The 19,016-nt window shown below is 54.2% G+C and overlaps 1 protein-coding gene across 3 annotated transcripts in view; it reads right to left on the minus strand.

Moving 5' to 3' along the window:
* Positions 1 to 19,016, minus strand: part of LOC140428136 (uncharacterized) — a 162,951-nt gene that overhangs the window by 90,323 nt on the left and 53,612 nt on the right. The window lies entirely within an intron of this gene.

Here is a 19,016-nt window from a genome sequence, read left to right on the forward strand (position 1 = left end):
ACATTGCTGTGGCTGCACTGCCTGAGGCTGCAACTCTGAAGGAGGCTCCTTCTGTTTCCATCTCCGAGTCGGAGTCGACGACCTCAGTCATGTCGTGTCTTGACTCTCTTGGGGCTCCGCTGTGGCCTGACAAGGAGCAAATGTGTTCAGGAATAAGTTTCCGAGAATGAGGAATTTTCCGAAGTAATCGTCACAAATCGCCTAGACCGAATGCGACCTAGATGCTTTCGCATGATCCGACTTTGGGTTGCACCTGGCAAGAAAACGGCTCTGTTCGGCGGAGGATGACGCCGGGGTTCCACTGGGCACCATCAGCAAATTTTTGAACAAACACCGAGTCACCTGGTACAATGGGCCTGGACGGTTAATATTGAATGTGGCAACGCCCTTGCTGCTCCTGGTTGTGGCGTACTTTCACACTTATGTCTGGGAAGATCATGCCAAGGCGGGTAAAAAGTGTTCCTCCCATCAGCATTTCGGTGATGGTCACCTCAGTTACTGCATGCAATGTGATCCTGTAGCAAAATAAAAAACGAGTCGAGATTCTGTGGTGGCCACGGAGTGAGTGATCACACACAGGGCAGCTCCGGCTCGAAGGTGTTGACTCTTATCACCCGAAAGCGGACATGAAAGTGTAGGTGAAGGTGTGGAGGAGAAGTTCTCCCTGGGAGTGGCATGTCTGCTGGTTATCAAACCCGGCAGAAGAAGGCTAAAGATCTGGCCAAGGAACTGGAGGAGACTTGTAGCGCAACAGCAATTGGGAAGATGGCGGAGGGAGAAGGATTGTCGCAAGGTGGAAAACTCCAGATGGAGCAGCTGATGGCATTCATTAGAGAGGAGTTCTGCCAGAAATGAAAGGAGATGCAGGAAGATCGGTCAAAGACCATTGAAGGTGCGTTTGCATCCTTGAAAGGATCGATGGAGAGATTGGAGGCACAGGGGTCGCAGATTCGGGAGATGGACAAGGTGATGTCCGACCATGGCGATCAGGGGGTAGCATTGGAGGAGGATGTAGGGCAAGTCATTAAGAGCAAAGATAGAGACTTCCGGGTGCGGCTATGCAGAGCTAGGTCGCATGTTCGGTAGCTCCCGCTTGGAACGGACTTTTGGGCTCTTTACAGGGCCCCCAATGGCATTTGTTTGACATTTCCCGGTGTGGGAAAAAGACTGCAACATTCCCCCGACAGTGTCCCCCAGGAATGGTATGCCTCTTGGTTACCAGACCCGGCAGAAACAGTAAAAGATTTGGCTGTAGCTGCAGGGGAGAAAGGGGCCTCTTCCAGCTTGCAGGCGGGGGAAGGGCAAGCTTAAAGGCTGCAAGCTGACTTGAGGGCCTTTATTAAAGGTGAATTCTAGCAGCAGAGGGAACAACTGTGAAAAGATCTACCAAGGCCACTGAAGAAGCGGGGCCGAGGCTTCTGGTGGCGGCCATGGAGGAGTAGGTCGCGCATTCGGCAGCTCCCATCTGGAACAGACTCTCAGACCTTTTTCAGGAGTTTCCACAGACTTTTTGGGGCAGATTGGTGAAGCGAACACTGCCAAAAGGATTCCCTCTCGAGACTTCCGGTTGCGGCTATGCGGAGCTAAGTCACACATTCGGCAGCTCCCGCAAAAACAGACTTTTGGGCTCGTTTCAGGGCCCCCAAGGGCACTTTTCCGACGTTTCCCGGTGTGGGAAGGAGTTAATAATAGCTCCCCGTCAGTATATGGCTTTAACTAGGAGCGGGGCGACAAAAAAGGTGGTGGTGGACCCGAAGAAGGGAGGGAAGAAGGACAAAATGGTGGCGGGCGGAGACCAGGCAGCGTGGAGGCAGTGGGCGGAGGAGCAACAGGAGGGTATCCAGCGCTGCCTCAGAGAGATTAAAACGGACCTGCTAGAGCCGATGAAGGCTTCTATTGATAAGCTGCTGGAGACCCAGACGGCCTAGGGGGTGGCGATCCGAGAGGCTCGACAAAAGATCTCTGACAATGAGGACGAGATCTTAGGCCTGGCGGTAAAGGTGGAGGCGCACGAGGCGCTCCACAAGAAATGGCAGGAGCGGTTCGAGGAGATGGAGAATCGGTCGAGGCGGAGGAATCTGCGGATTCTGGGCCTCCCGGAGGGGCTGGAGGGGCCGGACGTGGGGGCCTATGTGGTCACCATGTTGAACTCGCTGATGGGAGCGGGGTCCGTCCAGGGGCCCCTGGAGCTGGAAGGGGCCCATAGAGTGTTGGCGAGGAGGCCCAAAGCTAACGAGCCTCCGCGGGCGGTGCTGGTGCGGTTCCATCGGTTCGTCGATGGGAGTGTGTGCTCAGGTGGGGCAAGAAGGAGAGGAGCAGCAGGTGGGAGAACGCGGAGGTTCGGATATACCAGGACTGGAGTGCGGAGGTGGCGAAGAGGAGGGCCGGGTACAATCGAGCGAAGGCAGTGCTGCACAGGAAGGGGGTGAAGTTTGGCATGTTGCAGCCAGCGCGACTGTGGGTTACCTACAAGGACCGGCACCATTATTTTGAGTCTCCAGAGGAGGCGTGGGCCTTTGTTCAGGCCGAGAAGCTGGACACAGACTGAGGGTCGGGATGGGCGATTGGGGACAGCGGTGGATATGTTATGCCTACTTTTTGTTCGGGGGGGGGCCTTTGCATTGTTTTGGGTTTCTTTTTCTCTGTGTTTTTCTCTTTCGGGTTGGGGAGGGTGGATGGGGCGGTTTGGGCACTGTTTTGGTTGGTGGCGGGGCCTGGTAGGTGGAGAGTGTGGGCTTCTTTCCCGCGCCGAAGACTGGGGGGGGGCGGGGGCGGGGCCGGGGCGGGGAAGCAAGGATTGTGTCCCGCGCTTAGAACGGAGGGTGAAGGGGAGAGCCTGTGGATGGGGAGCGGGAGAGGAGGGTGTGCCATACAATGGGAGGAGCCGAAGGGGGACTGCGGTGGATATGTTATGCCTATTTTTTGTTTGGGGGGGTTGGGGGTTCCGGGGGGGGGTGGTGGGGGGGTGGTGTGATCGAGTTGCTGCTGCTAAGGTCAAGGAGGAGCTGGAGCGAGTGGGGGGGGGTCGAGACGGGGGTATTCCGCTGTGGGGAACGGGCCGGGTGGAGGGTGCGGGCGCGTGGCTGGCCAAGGAGGGGTCATGGCTAGTCGGCGGGGGAGGGGGGCAGGTAGCCCCCTGATCTGGCTGATAACCTGGAATGTAAGGCGACTGAATGGGCCGGTTAAGCGGGCCCGCGTGTTCGCGCACCTGAAGTGGCTCAAGGCGGATGTTGTTATGCTCCAGGAGACACACCTGAAGGTGGCAGACCAGGTATTTCTGAGGAAAGGGTGGGTAGGTCAGGTGTTTAACTCGGGGCTAGATGCCAAAAATCGAGGGGTGGCGATCTTGGTGGGAAAGAAGGTGTCGTTTGAGGCGTCGAGCATTGTGGCAGATAATGGCGGTAGGTACATAATGGTAAGTGGTAAGTTGCAGGGAGAGAGGGTGGTACTGGTCAATGTGTATGCTCCGAACTGGGAAGATGCGGGTTTTATGCGGCGTATGTTGGGTCGGATCCCAGACTTGGAAGTGGGGAGCCTGATAATGGGGGGAGACTTTAACACGGTGTTGGATCCGGCACTGGATTGCTCCAGGTCTAGGACGGGTAGGAAGCCGGCGGCGGCTCGAGTGTTGAGGGGATTTATGGACCAAATGGGAGGGGTGGACCCTTGGAGATTTGCAAGGCCGGGGGCTAGGGAATTTTCATTCTTCTCACATGTCCATAAGGCTTATTCTCGAATCGACTTTTTCATTTTGAGTAGGGCGCTGATAGCGAGAGTAGAGGATACCGAGTATTCGGCAATAGCCATTTCGGACCACGCCCCGCATTGTGTGGACTTGGAGATGGGGGAGGAGAGGGACTAGCGCCCGCTGTGGCACTTGGAGGTGGGGCTGTTGGCGGACGAGGAGGTGAGCGAGCGGGTCCGAGGAAGTATGGAGATGTACTTGGAGACCAACGACAACGGGGAGGTCCGAGTGGGGATGGTATGGGAGGCACTGAACGCGGTGGTGAGGGGAGAGCTGGGCCCACAAGAGGAGCGGAGGGAGCGGGGGGGAGAGGGAGAGGCTGGTGGGGGGGATGGTGAGGGTAGACAGGAGGTATGCGGAAGAGCCTGAGGAAGGATTGTTGAGGAAGAGGCGCAGCCTCCAGGCCAAATTCAACCTGGTGACCACCAGGAAGGCGGAGGTGCAGTGGAGGAAGGCCCAGGGGGCGGTCTACGAGTATGGGGAAAAGGCAAGCCGGATGCTGGCGCATCAGCTTCGGAAGCAGGACGCAGCTAGGGAGATCGGGGGAGTTAAGGACCGGGGAGGGAGCGTGGTGCGGAGTGGAGTTGGCATCAATGGGGTCTTCAGGGACTTCTACGAGGAATTGTACCGATCCGAGCCCCCACGGGAGGAAGGAGGGATGGGCCGTTTCCCTGACCAATTGAGGTTTCCAAAGGTGGAAGAGGGACTGGGGGCCCCGATAGGGCCGGAGGAGCTGATCAAAGGGATAGGAAGCATGCAGGTGGGGAAGGCACCTTTGGACTGTTTCCCGGTCGAGTTCTATAAAAAATATATGGACCTGTTGGGCCCGCTGTTAGTTAGGGCCTTTCATGAGGCAAGGGACGGGGGGGCTTTACCCCCGACGATGTCCCGGGCACTGATCTCCTTGATCCTGAAGCGGGACAAGGATCCCCTGCAATGTGGGTCTTACAGACCGATTTCCTTGCTAAATGTAGATGCCAAGGTGCTGGCAAAGGTCTTAGCCACGAGGATTGAGGATTGTGTGCCGCAGATCATCCATGAAGACAAGATGGGGTTTGTGAAGGGGAGACAGTTGAACGCGAATGTGCGGAGGCTTTTGAACGTTATCATGATGCCGGCGTGGGAGGGGGAGGCGGAGATAGTGGTGGCGATGGACGCTGAGAAAGCCTTCGATAGGGTAGAGTGGGGTACCTGTGGGAGGTGCTGAAGAGGTTCGGGTTTGGAGAGGGGTTTGTCAGGTGGGTTAGGCTGTTTTATGAGGTCCCGATGGCGAGTGTGGCCACAAATAGGAGGAGGTCCGAGTACTTTTGGTTGCACCGAGGGACGAGACAGGGGTCCCCCCTGTCCCCCCTGCTCTTCGCACTGGCGATTGAACTCCTGGCTATGGCACTGAGAGAGTCGAGGAACTGGAGGGGGTTGGTGCGGGGTGGGGAGGAGCATAGGGTGTCGCTTTATGCGGACGACCTGCTGCTGTATGTGGCGGACCCGGTGGGAGGAATGCCAGAGGTAATGAGGATCCTTAGGGAGTTCGGGGACTTTTCGGGGTACAAGCTCAATATGGGGAAGAGCGAGCTGTTCGTAGTTCAGCTAGGGGACCAGGAGAGGGGGATTGGCGAGCTCCCACTAAAAAGGGCGGAGAGGAGCTTCAGATATTTGGGGGTCCAGGTGGCCAGGAGCTGGGGGGCCCTGCATAGGCTTCATTTTACAAGGCTGGTGGAGCAAATGGAGGAGGAGTTCAAGAGGTGGGACGCGTTGCCGCTGTCCTTGGAGGGTAGGGTGCAGTCAATCAAAATGACAGTGCTCCCAAGGTTTTTGTTCCTGTTCCAGTGCCTCCCCGTGTTTATCCCAAAGGCTTTTTTCAGGCGGGTTAACAGGAGTATAATGGGGTTTGTATGGGCGCGAGGGAATCCGAGGGTGAGAAGGGTGTTCCTGGAGCGGAGTAGAGATAGGGGGGGGCTGGCGCTGCCCAACCTCTGTGGGTACTACTGGGCCGCCAATGCGACGATGGTGTGCAAGTGGGTGATGGAGGGGGAGGGGGCTGCATGGAAGAGGCTGGAGACGGCGTCCTGTGTGGGCACGAGTTTGGGGGCGCTGGCAACGGCGCCGCTGCCGCTCCCTCCAGGGAGGTATACCACGAGCCCGGTGGTGGTGGCGGCCCTCAAAATTTGGGGGCAGTGGAGGCGGCATAGGGGGAAGTTGGGGCCTCGGCGTGGACCCCATTACAGAGGAACCACCGGTTCGCCCAGGAAGAACTGGAGGAACCTTGGAAGGGCGTAGCGAGGACGGTGTCGAGGATGGTAGGATCCAGGGTCAGACCGGGCTGGGGGCTCGCAATATTTGGGGTCCGGTACGAAGTCTTACAACACCAGGTTAAAGTCCAACAGGTTTGTTTCGTGTCACTAGCTTTCGGAGCGCTGCTCCTTCCTCAGGTGAATGAAGAGGTCTGTTCCAGAAACACATATATAGACAGATTCAAAGATGCCAAACAATGCTTGGAATGCGAGCATTAGCAGGTGATTAAATCTTTACAGATCCAGAGATGGGGTAACCCCAGGTTAAAGAGGTGTGAATTGTATCAAGCCAGGACAGTTGGTAGGATTTCGCAGGCCAGATGGTGGGGGATGAATGTAATGCGACATGAATCCCAGGTCCCGGTTGAGGCTGCACTCATGTGTGCGGAACTTGGCTATATGTTTCTGCTCGGCGATTCTGCGTTGTCGCGCGTCCTGAAGGCCACCTTGGAGAACGCTTACCCGGAGATCAGAGGCTGAATGCCCTTGACTGCTGAAGTGTTCCCCGACTGGAAGGGAACATTCCTGCCTGGTGATTGTTGTGCGATGGCCGTTCATTCGTTGTCGCAGCGTCTGCATGGTCTCGCCAATGTACCACGCTTCCGGACATCCTTTCCTGCAGCGTATGAGGTAGACAACATTGGCCGAGTCGCACGAGTATGTATCGCGTACCTGGTGGGTGGTGTTCTCACGTGTAATAGTGGTATCCATGTCGATGATCTGGCACGTCTTGCAGAGATTGCCATGGCAGGGTTGTGTGGTGTCGTGGTCACTGTTCTGAAGGCTGGGTGGTTTGCTGCAGGGTTGTTTGAGGTTGCGCGGTTGTTTGAAGGCAAGTAGTGGGGGTGAGGGGATGACCTCGGCAAGATGTTCATCGTCATCAATGACGTGTTGAAGGCTGTGAAGAAGATGACGTAGTTTCTCCACTCCGGGGAAGTACTGGACGACGAAGGGTATTCTGTCGGTTGTGTCCCATGTGTGTCCCGCATTGGAGATCTCTCCTGCCTCCCGAAAATACATAAGGCCAACACACCAGGCCGCCCTATCGTTTCAGGCAATGGGACCCTGTGTGAGAACCTCTCTGGCTACATCGAGGGCATCTTGAAACCCATCGTACAAGGTACACCCAGCTTCTGTCGCGACACGACGGACTTCCTACAGAAACTCAGCACCCATGGACCAGTTGAACCAGGAACATTCCTCGTCACAATGGACGTCTCGGCACTCTACACCAGCATCCCCCATGACGACGGCATTGCTGCAACAGCCTCAGTACTCAACACCGACAACTGCCAATCTCCAGACGCAATTCTGCAACTCATCCGCTTCATTCTGGATCACAATGTCTTCACCTTCGACAACAAGTTCTTCATCCAGACGCACAGAACAGCCATGGGGACCAAATTCGCACCCCAATACGCCAACATCTTCATGCACAAGTTTGAACAGGACCTACTCACCGCACAGGACCTTCAACCGACGTTATACACCAGATACATCGATGACATTTTTTTCCTTTGGACCCACGGCGAAGAATCACTGAAACGACTACACGATGACATTAATAAGTTCCATCCAACCATGAGACTCACCATGGACTACTCTCCAAAATCAATTGCATTCTTGGACACACTCGTCTCCATCAAGGACGGTCACCTCAGCACTTCGCTTTACCGCAAACCCACGGATAACCTCATGATGCTCCACTTCTCCAGCTTCCACCCTAAACACATTAAAGAAGCCATCCCCTATGGACAAGCGCTCCGTATACACAGGATCTGCTCAGACGAGGAGGAGCGTAACAGACATCTACAGACGTTGAAAGATGCCCTCGTACGAACGGGATATGGCACTCGACTCATCGAGCGACAGTTCCAACACGCCACAGCGAAAAACCGGACCGACCTCCTCAGAAGACAAACATGGGACACAACCGACAGAATACCCTTCGTCGTCCAGTACTTCCCCGGAGCGGAGAAACTACGTCATCTTCTTCACAGCCTTCAACACGTCATTGATGACGATGAACATCTTGCCAAGGTCATCCCCACACCCCCACTACTTGCCCTCAAACAACTGCGCAACCTCAAACGAACCATTGTTTGCAGCAAACTACCCAGTCTTCAGAACAGTGACCACGACACCACACAACCCTGCCATGGCAATCTCTGCAAGACGTGCCAGATCATCGACATGGATACCACTATTACACGTGAGAACACAACCCACCAGGTACGCGGTACATACTCGTGCGACTCGGCCAATGTTGTCTACCTCATACGCTGCAGGAAAGGATGTCCGGAAGCGTGGTACATTGGCGAGACCATGCAGACGCTGCGACAACGAATGAACGGCCATCGCGCAACAATCACCAGGCAGGAATGTTCCCTTCCAGTCGGGGAACACTTCAGCAGTCAAGGGCATTCAGCCTCTGATCTCCGGGTAAGCGTTCTCCAAGGCGGCCTTCAGGACGCGCGACAACGCAGAATCGCCGAGCAGAAACTTATAGCCAAGTTCCGCACACATGAGTGCGGCCTCAACCGGGACCTGGGATTCATGTCGCATTACATTCATCCCCCACCACCTGGCCTGCGAAATCCTACCAACTGTCCTGGCTTGATACAATTCACACCTCTTTAACCTGGGGTTACCCCATCTCTGGATCTGTAAAGATTTACTCACCTGCTAATGCTCGCATTCCAAGCATTGTTTGGCATCTTTGAATCTGTCTATATATGTGTTTCTGGAACAGACCTCTTCATTCACCTGAGGAAGGAGCAGCGCTCCGAAAGCTAGTGACATCGAAACAAACCTGTTGGACTTTAACCTGGTGTTGTAAGACTTCGTACTGTGCTCACCCCAGTCCAACGCCGGCATCTCCACATCAATATTTGGGGTGGCAGAGGAGCCGGGAGTGCAGGAGGCGAAAGAGGCCGGAGTTCTGGCCTTTGCGTCTCTGGTAGCCCGGCGAAGGATTCTCCTTCAGTGGAAAGATGCGAGGCCCCCAAGCGTGGAATCCTGGATCAGCGATATGGCAGGGTTCATTAAATTGGAGAGGGTGAAATTTGCCTTGAGAGGGTCGGTACAAGGGTTCTTTAGGCGGTGGCATCCGTTCTTAGACTTTCTGGCAGAATGATAGACATTAGTCAATGGCAGCAGCAGCTCGGCGGGGTGTTGGGGGCGGGGGGGGGGAGTTTACTTTATTTTTGTTTATGTTATTTACACTGGAGGGTCTGAGGGGGTGTATACACCTGTTGTGTTAAGTCAGGGTGTTAATGTTAATTTATTATTTATGTACAGGGGGGGGGGAGGAGTTTGGGGGGTTGCTTTTTTAGATTGTATTTTGTACTTAACCCTGTTGGGTTCTTTTTTCTTTCTCATTTTGTTATTGATATTTTATGAAAACCTTTAATAAAAATTTTATTTTTTAAAAAAAAGAGCAAAGATAGAGGAGCAGAACAGATCCAGAAGGCAGGATCTGCATACCATTGGCTTGCTTGAGGGTGTGGAAGGCGCGGGTGCCACGAGATACGTCTCGAGGATTCTGCCGAGCAGTTCTGGACAAGGTGAAGGCCATGAGAGAGAGCTGGGCGAACCCTTGAATGTGCATTCATATTGGACTGTGGGTGTGGACCCGACGAGTCACTGAACTACAAGGCCATGGCTAAAAGCAGCACCAACTCCTATTCTCATGGTGCTTGCATTTGTGGAATCATGGTCCCTGTCGGGGTTGCTGGATAAGGCACACAGGTCCCTAAGGCAGAAGCCAAGAGCTGGGGAGCCACCGTGGGTGGTGATTGTGAGGCTCCATAAGTTTGAGGAGAAGATCATGTTTTGGGCCCGGAAGACGCCGAACTGCAAGTGGAAGGGGAATCTATCAGGACATTGGAGCGGAGCTGGCGAAAAGGCGCGCCGTGTTCAACAACGCCAAAGCGATTCTAAACCGAAGGCAGATGTACCCGGCAAGACTGAGGGTGACTTTTGAAGGATGGAAGTACTATTCTGAAACCACAGAGGATGCCAATGACTTAATTAGAGACCATAAACTGGGGGAGAAAGGAATGTTGATGGGAGACGGAGGAGTTGGAACAACAGAGTTTGGAAGATGTGGGTAGTGTGGGGATCGGAGGTGTGGGGGTTTTAATTCTCGGGTGGGACGTGGCAGTGCTGGCGTAGGAATGGGGTCACGGACGGAGAAGGGGGCCATCTTGGATGGGCCCGCTTTAGGGCGAAATTAAAGGGGGCAGGAATGGAAGGGGAGGATGGCGAACAGTAGAAGGGAATGGAGGTGCAAGCCTCCGGTAAGGTTCGTAACATGGAATGTACAGGTACTGAAGGGGCCGGTGACGAGGTCTGGGGTCTTCGCGCACTTGAGGAGCTTGAAGGCGGGGATGGTCTTTCTCCAGGAGACAGGTTAGGTTGAGAAAGGGATGGGTGGTTCAGGTATTTCATTCGAAGTTGCGGTGGGTGGGCCATCCTGCTGAGCAAAAGGACAAGGTTTGTAGGTGCCAAGGAAGTGTAAAGCCTGGGGGGCATATGTGATAGTGACTGGGGTGTTGGGAGGGGACGTTGGTGGTGTTAGTGAACATTTATGTGGGCAGCACAGTGGTGCAGTGATTAGCATTTCTGCCTCACGGCACCGAGGTCCCAGGTTCGATCCCGGCCCTGGGTCACTGTTCGTGTGAATTTCACCCCCAAAACCCAAAGGTGTGCAGGGTAGGTGGATTGGCCATGCTAAATTGCCTCTTAATTGGAAAAAATGAATTGGGTACTCTGAATGTATTTTTTAAAAGTGAACGTTCATGCACCGAATTGGGACGACGTGAGGTTTGTGAAGGGGTTGCTGGGAACGATTTCAGACCTGGACACGCATCAGTTGATTATGGGGGGTGATTTCAATTGCGTGCTGGACGCGAGGGTGGACAGGGCGAGCCCCAAGTCAATGGGAAGGTGGAGGATGGTGAAGGAGCTGGGAGGGTTTCTGGAAAGGATGGGAATGGTAGATCTGTGGAAGTTTCGGAACCCGAGGGAGTGGGAGTACTCCTGCTCCTCGCACGTTACAAGGTATACTCCAGAATTGACTTTTTTGTAGTGAGCCGAGCGGTGTTGGTGGGGGCGAGGTATGCGGGAATCATGATCTCAGACCATGCGCTGCAGTGGCTGGAAGTCAGGTTTAGTTGAGGCAGGAGCAGAGACCAGGATGGAGGTTAGATTTGGGGCTTTTGAAGGATAAGGGGTTCTGTGAGAAGGTGCGGTCGGTGATCAGAGACGATGTGAAGTTGAATCAGAATGGGGAGGTATCTGCAGCCACATTTTGGGAGGCATTGAAGGCGGTGGTTCGAGGGGAGGTTATCTCGTTCAAGGATCACAGAGATAGGAGAAGGAGGAAGGAGTATGGACGGTTGTTGGACGAGATAGTCTAGGTAGACCGGAAATATTCGAGTGCCCCCACCAAGGAGGGGTTGGCGGAGAGAAAGAAGTTACGGGGCAGTGGGGCAGCTATGGAGGGCGAGAGGTGCAACATGAATACAGAGAGAAGACAAGCAGTATGCTAGTCTATCAACAACAGAGTCAGGGTGCATCCAGGGAAATCCTGAGAGTACGGACAGGGAAGGGAGTGGTAGTGTTGGAGCCGGGAAAGTTTAATGAGGCGTTCAGGGAGTATTACCAGAAGTGATATCGGGCCGATTGAGGTGGCGAGGAGGGTGACATGGGGTGGTTTTTGGATGAGCTGGAATTCCCAAGGCTGGATGAGGAGAGGAGGCAGGCACTGGAGTGGCGTTAGGGTTGAGAGAGGTGATGGATAGCATAAAAGGGATGAAGTCTGGGAATGCCCGACCGGATGGTTACCCGGCCGAGTTTTAGAAGGAGTTTGTGACGGAGCTGGCACCGCATCTATTGGGGATGTTTAGCGAGGCGCTGGAGAAGGGGGAGTTGCCGAAGACACTGACCCAGGCGCGATCACGCTAATCCTGAAGAAGTGGAAGGACCCGTTGGAGGGTGGGTCATAGAGGCCCATATCATTGTTAAACACAGATGTGAAAATGTTGGCGAAGTTAGTGGTGGGGAGGATGGAAGGATGTGTTCCAAGGTGGTTGCAGAGGACCAAACGGATTTTGTGAAGGGCAGGCAATTTTCCAGTAACATTAGGAGGTTATTAAATCTGATCATGACCCCATCGAAGGGATGGTACCAAAGGTAGTGGTCTCTATGGCACGGAGAAGGCTTTCAACCGGGTGGAGTGGTGGTATCTGTTTGAGTATTGTGAAGGTTTGGGTTTCGGCCGACGTTTGTGGCATGAGTGGGCAGCACGGTAGCACAGTGGGTAGCACTGTGACTTCACAGCGCCAGGATCCCAGGTTCGATTCCCCGCTGGCTCACTGTCTGTGCGGAGTCTGCACGTTCTCCCCATGTCTGCGTGGGTTTCCTCCGGGTGCTCTGGTTTCCTCCCACGGTCCAAAGACGTGCAGGTTAGGTGGATTGGCCATGATAAAATGCCCTTAGTGACCAAAAAAGGTTAGGAGGGGTTATTGGGTAGATAGGGTGGAAGTGAGGGCTTAAGTGGGTCGGTGCAGACTCGATGGGCCGAATGGCCTCCTTCTGCACTGTATGTTTTATGTCTACTGTACGTAGCCCCGGTGGCGAGTGTACGGATAAATGAGATGAGTTCACGGAGCTTCGGGTTGTACAGGGGAACGAAGCAGGGTTGTCCGCTGTTGTTGCTGCTGTTTGCACTGGCGATAGATCCTTGGCGATGGCCCTTAGGGGGTCAGTAGAGTGGCAGGGAATTGTTAGGGGGAATAGGGAAGACTGGGTGTCGCTGTACGCAGACGACCTGCTGCTGTTCGTATCGGACCCATTGGAGAGGAGGGGGGATGGAATTATGGGCATACTAGAGAGCTTTGGGGCCTTCTTGGGCTATAAGCTGAATGTTGGAACGAGTGAGGTGTTTCTGGTGAATGCAGCGGGTCGGGAGCCAAGAAGATTGCTAGGGACAGGTTTAGGTATTTGGGGGTTCAGGTGATGGGGAGTGGGCGACGATGCACAAATGGAACCTAACAAAATTGATGAGAAGGTTAAGGAGGACTTTAGGAGATGGGATACATTACACCTGACACCGGCGGGGAGGGTCCAGGTGGTAAAATGTTCTGGCAAGGTTCCTGTTTGTATTCCAGAACCTCCCGATCTTCATACCAAAGGCCTTTTTCCAGAAACTGGATGCAACGATCTCAGAATTTATATGGGTGAGGAAGGTACCTAGAGTGAAGAGGGTCTGCTGCAGAGGCAGAAAGGGGGGTTGGTTTTACCAAATCTGCTGCACACCTATTAGGTGACAAATGCGGAGAAGGTGAGGCGGTGGTGGGAAGGGGAGGGGTTAGAATGGAGGAGAAGTCCTGTAGGGGGTCCAGCCTGAGGGCCATGGTGATGATATCAAGAATCTGGAAAGTTGAATCTGGAAAAGAGCAAATATCTTCTCGTGAATCTCCCAGGGAAGGGAGTCAACCTGGGGATGTTGCCTTTTCACTTTGCCAGGTCTAACTTTTGTTATCTGGGAATCCAGATAGCCCATGATTAGGCCTCGCTCCATCCACTAAATTATGCAAGTCTGGTGGGTGGGAACTATTTTGCAGAGGTGGGATAACCTTACCCTGCCCTTGGCGAGTAGGGTTCAGACGGTTAAAATGAACGTCCTTGCAAGGTTTTTTATTTCTTTTTCAGTGCCTCTCCATTTTTCTTCCCAAATTCTTTGCTAGTCAATAAGTTGGTAACTTCTTTCATTTGAGCAGGCAAGACCTTGAGGATTAGCAGGGTATTTCGACAGAGAGACAGACAGTTAGGCTTTGCCTTGCCTAATCTGTTATTCTATTACTGGCAGCCAATATTGAAAAGATGCCTTAAGGATCCAAATTCCATATGGGAGCAGATGGAGGCAGGCTCTTGTCGGGGTTCTAGTCTGAGGCCTTGGTAACTGCCTTGCTTCCATTTTCTCCTGCAAAATTTACCGTGAGCCCAGTGGTGGTGTCAATATTGAGGATTTGGAGGCACTTCAGGCAGCATTTTAAAGCTTGGCTTCATGTCGTTGTAGGCCCCTATTTGTGGAAATCACCACTTTGTGCCAACGGAGTTGGACTCAAGATTTAGATCCTGGGGAGGGAGGGGCTGGAGAGGTTTGGGAGCGTAGGTTTGTTGAATTTGAGGAGCTGTTGGATAAATTCCAACTCCTGAGATCTAACTTATTTAAGTATCTTCAGCTGCACGATTTCCTGCATAAGGAGATCTCGTCATTTCCTTTGGCACCTTCGCCCTCCCTCGTAAATAGGATCCTACCTCTCGCTGAAGTGGGTGAGGGAAAAATTTTGAACGTCTATGGTTGAACATCTATTGGCTGTGCAGCATGCTCTGTTGGATGAGGTGAGGAGAAAGTGGGAGGGGGAGCTGGGTCTGGTTTTGGAGGGAGGGGTGTGGAGCGAGACTCGACATAGGGTCAACTCAACCTCCTCCTGTGCTAGGCTCAAGCTCGATTCAGTTCAAGCTGGTGCACAGGGCACATTTGACCAAGATGAGGATGAGTGTTGTTTTTCCTTGGGGGTGGAAGCTAGGTGCGAACATTGTTCTTGGGGACTCGTGAATCATACCCATATGTTCTGGTTGTGTCCTAAACTTTTGTTGGCTTTTGGATCTCCTTCTTTAACACCTTGTCAGGGATTCTTGATATCGAACTGGAGCCTTGTCCGCTGGTGACCATTTTGGGGGTTTCGGACTCACCGTGCTGCAGACAGGGGTGAAGGCAGATGTCCTTGCCTTTGCCTTGTTGATAGCCTGCAGATGAGTTCTGCTGGGATGGAGATCTCCTACTCCACCCAGTGCCTCGGACTGGTTGGGTGATCTAATGGATTCCCTCTAATCTTGAGAAGGTCAAATACACAATTAGAGGGTCAGTAGAAGGGTTTTACTTGAGATGGCAGCCATTCATTTCCTTTTTCAAAGAATTAGTCACCATTAGCTGTTTGGGCAGGGGGGTCATTTGTTATCATTGGAGTTTTCTGAGTTTTTTTAGTTTTAGGGGTAGAGGGTGGGGTTAGTAGGAATGTGTTATTCATGTACTGTATCTGTATGTATGAGGCGGTGGATTGTAGATTTATTTTGTAATAATGAAAAATTATTTTGTAATAAAATTATTTTATGACTTCCGGGTGCGGCTATACAGAGCTAGGTCGCATATTCGGTAGCTCCCGCTTGGAACGGACTTTTGGGCTCTTTACAGGGCCCCCACGGCATTTGTTTGACATTTCCCGGTGTGGGAAGAAGACTGCAACATTCCCCTGACAGTGTCCCCCAGGAATGGTATGTCTCTTGGTTACCAGACCCGGCAGAAACAGTAAAAGATTTGGCTGTAGCTGCAGGGGAGAGAGGGGCCTCTTCCAGCATGCAGGCGGGGGAAGGGCAAGCTTAAAGCTGCAAGCTGACTTGAGGGCCTTTATTAAAGGTGAATTCTAGCAGCAGAGGGAACAACTGTGAAAAGATCTACCCAGGCCATTGAAGAAGCGGGGCCGAGGCTTCCGGTGGCGGCCATGGAGGAGTAGGTCGCGCATTCGGCAGCTCCCGTCTGGAACGGACTCTCAGACCTTTTTCAGGAGTTTCCACAGACTTTTTGGGGCAGATTGGTGAAGCGAACACTGCCAAAAGGATTCCCTCTCGAGACTTCCGGTTGCGGCTATGCGGAGCTAAGTCGCACATTCGGCGGCTCCCGCAAAAACGGACTTTTGGGCTCTTTTCAGGGCCGCCCAAGGGAACGTTTTTGACGTTCACGGTGTAGGAAGGAGTTAATAATAGCTCCCCGTCCTACAAGTCATGGGCACTATTTATTTTGCACTTTCAAGAACTGGATAACATCGAATATTAGGTGGGGGGGGAGGGGGGCTGTGTGATTTAAGGGTGACTATGGGTAATCCCTGATTCCTTTTTGTCATTTGTTTATGTAAACATGTGGGCTGAGGTTTGGGGGTTGGTGGGCGGATGGGATCGCTGTTATTATGGGGATTGACATATCTTGCTGATTATTGTTTATTGTTGATGGGTGTAAATGTGGGAGAAAATGTGAAAAAGGAGAATAAAAAAAAAAAATAGCTCCCCGTCAGTATATGGCTTTAACCAGGAGCAGGGCGACAAAAAAGGTGGTGGTGGACCAGACGAAGGGAGGGAAGAAGGACAAAATGGCGGCGGGCGGAGACCAGGCAGCGTGGAGGCAGTGGGCGGAGGAGCAACAGGAGGGTATCCAGCGCTGCCTCAGAGAGATTAAAACGGACCTGCTAGAGCCGATGAAGGCTTCTATTGATAAGCTGCTGGAGACCCAGACGGCCTAGGGGGTGGCGATCCGAGAGGCTCGACAAAAGATCTCTGACAATGAGGACGAGATCTTAGGCCTGGCGGTAAAGGTGGAGGCGCACGAGGCGCTCCACAAGAAATGGCAGGAGCGGTTCGAGGAGATGGAGAATCGGTCGAGGCGGAAGAATCTGCGGATTCTGGGCCTCCCGGAGGGGCTGGAGGGGCCGGACGTGGGGGCCTATGTGGTCACCATGTTGAACTCGCTGATGGGAGCGGGGTCGTTCCAGGGGCCCCTGGAGCTGGAAGGGGCTCATAGAGTGTTGGCAAGGAGGCCCAAGGCTAACGAGCCTCCGCGGGCAGTGCTGGTGCGGTTCCATCCGTTCGTCGATGGGAGTGTCTGCTCAGGTGGGCCAAGAAGGAGAGGAGCAGCAGGTGGGAGAACGCGGAGGTGTTTTTCTCTTTCGGGTTGGGAAGGGTGGATGGGGCGGGTTGGGCACTGTTTTGGTTGGTGGCGGGGCCTGGTAGGTGGAGAGCGCGGGCTTTTTTCCCGCGCCGAAGACTGGGGGGGGGCGGGGCCGGGGCGGGGAAGCGAGGATTGTGTCCCGCGCTTAGAACGGAGGGGGAGGGGGAGAGCCTGTGGCTGGGGAGCGGGAGAGGAGTGTGTGCCGCACAATGGGAGGAGTCGAAGGGGAGGCAGGAGTGACCGGGGTCAGCAGGAGTCAGCTGTCTTGCGGAAGTGCATTGGGGGGAGTAAACCAGCTAGTATGGGTCCTAGCCCGGGGGGGGGGGGGATCGGGATCGAGGGTGTGCCACACAATGGGAGGAGCCGAAGGGGGACTGCGGTGGATATGTTATGCCTATTTTTTGTTTGGGGGGGGGGAGAGGGGTGGTGGTGGGATCGAGTTGCTGCTGCTAAGGTCAAGGAGGAGCTGGAGCGAGTGGGGGGGTCGAGACAGGGGTATGCCGCTGTGGGGAACGGGCCGGGTGGGGGGTGCGGGCGTGTGGCTAGTCGGCAGGGGAGGGGGGCGGGTAGCCCCCTGATCCGGCTGATAACCTGGAATGTAAGGGGACTGAATGGGCCGGTCAAGCGGGCCCGCGTGTTCGCGCACCTGAAGTGGCTCAAGGCGGATGTGGTTATGCTCCAGGAGGCACACCTGAAGGTGGCAGACCAGGTAAGACTGAGGAAAGGGTGGGTAGGTCAGGTGTTTCACTCGGGGCTAGATGCCAAAAATCGAGGGGTGGTGATCTTGGTGGGAAAGAAGGTGTCGTTCGAGACGTCGAGCATTGTGGCAGATAATGGCGGTAGGTACATAATGGTAAGTTGCAGGGATAGAGGATGGTACTGGTCAATGTGTATGCTCCGAACTGGGACGATGCGGATTTTATGCGGCGTATGTTGGGTCGGATCCCAGACTTGGAAGTGGGGGGCCTGATACTGGGGGGAGACTTTAACACGGTGTTGGATCCGGCACTGGAAGGCTCCAGGTCTAGGACGGGTCGGAAGCCGGCGGAGGCTCGAGTGTTGAGGGTATTTATGGACCAAATGGGAGGGGTTTGGAGATTTTCATTCTTCTCACATGTCCATAAGGCTTATTCTCAAATCGACTTTTTCATTTTGAGTAGGGCGCTGATTGCGAGAGTAGAGGATACTGAGTATTCGGCAATAGCCATTTCGGACCACGCCCCGCATTGTGTGGACTTGGAGATGGGGGAGGAGAGGGATCAGCGCCCGCTGTGGCGCTGTGGCGCTTGGGGCTGTTGGCGGACGAGGAGGTGAGCGAGCGGGTCCGAGGAAGTATAGAGAGGTACTTGGAGACCAACGACAACGGGGAGGTGCGACTGGGGATGGTATGGGAGGCGCTGAAGGCGGTGGTGAGGGGAGAGCTGATCTCCATTAGGGCCCACAAGGAGCGGAGGGAGCGGGGGGAGAGGGAGAAGCTGGTGGGGGGGATGGTGAGGGTAGACAGGAGGTATGCGGAAGAGCCTGAGGAAGGATTGTTGAGGAAGAGGCGCAGCCTCCAGGCCAAATTCGACCTGGTGACCACCATGAAGGCGGAGGTGCAGTGGAGGAAGGCCCAGGGGGCGGTCTACGAGTATGGGGAAAAGGCAAGCCGGATGCTGGCGCATCAGCTTCGGAAGCAGGACGCAGCTAGGGAGATCGGGGGAGTTAAGGACAGGAGAGGGAGCGTGGTGCGGAGTGGGGTTGGCATCAATGGGGTCTTCAGGGACTTCTACGAGGAATTGTACCAATCCGAGCCCCCACGGGAGAAGGGAGGGATGGGCCGTTTCCTGGACCAATTGAGGTTTCCAAAGGTGGAAGAGGGACTGGGGCCCGATAGGGCCGGAGGAGCAGATCAAAGGGATAGGAAGCATGCAGGCGGGGAAGGTACCGGGGCCGGATGGTTTCCCGGTCGAGTTCTATAAAAAATATATGGGCCTGTTGGGCCCGCTGTTAGTTAGGACCTTTCATGAGGCAAGGGACGGGGGGGCTTTACCCCCGCCGATGTCCCGGGCACTGATCTCCTTGATCCTGAAGCAGGACAAGGATCCCCTGCAATGTGGGTCTTACAGACCGATTTCCTTGCTAAATGTAGATGCCTAGGTGCTGGCAAAGGTCTTAGCCACGAGGATTGAGGATTGTGTGCCGCAGATCA

Source organism: Scyliorhinus torazame, chromosome 8 (assembly GCF_047496885.1).
Source record: "Scyliorhinus torazame isolate Kashiwa2021f chromosome 8, sScyTor2.1, whole genome shotgun sequence".
Taxonomy (NCBI): domain Eukaryota; kingdom Metazoa; phylum Chordata; class Chondrichthyes; order Carcharhiniformes; family Scyliorhinidae; genus Scyliorhinus; species Scyliorhinus torazame.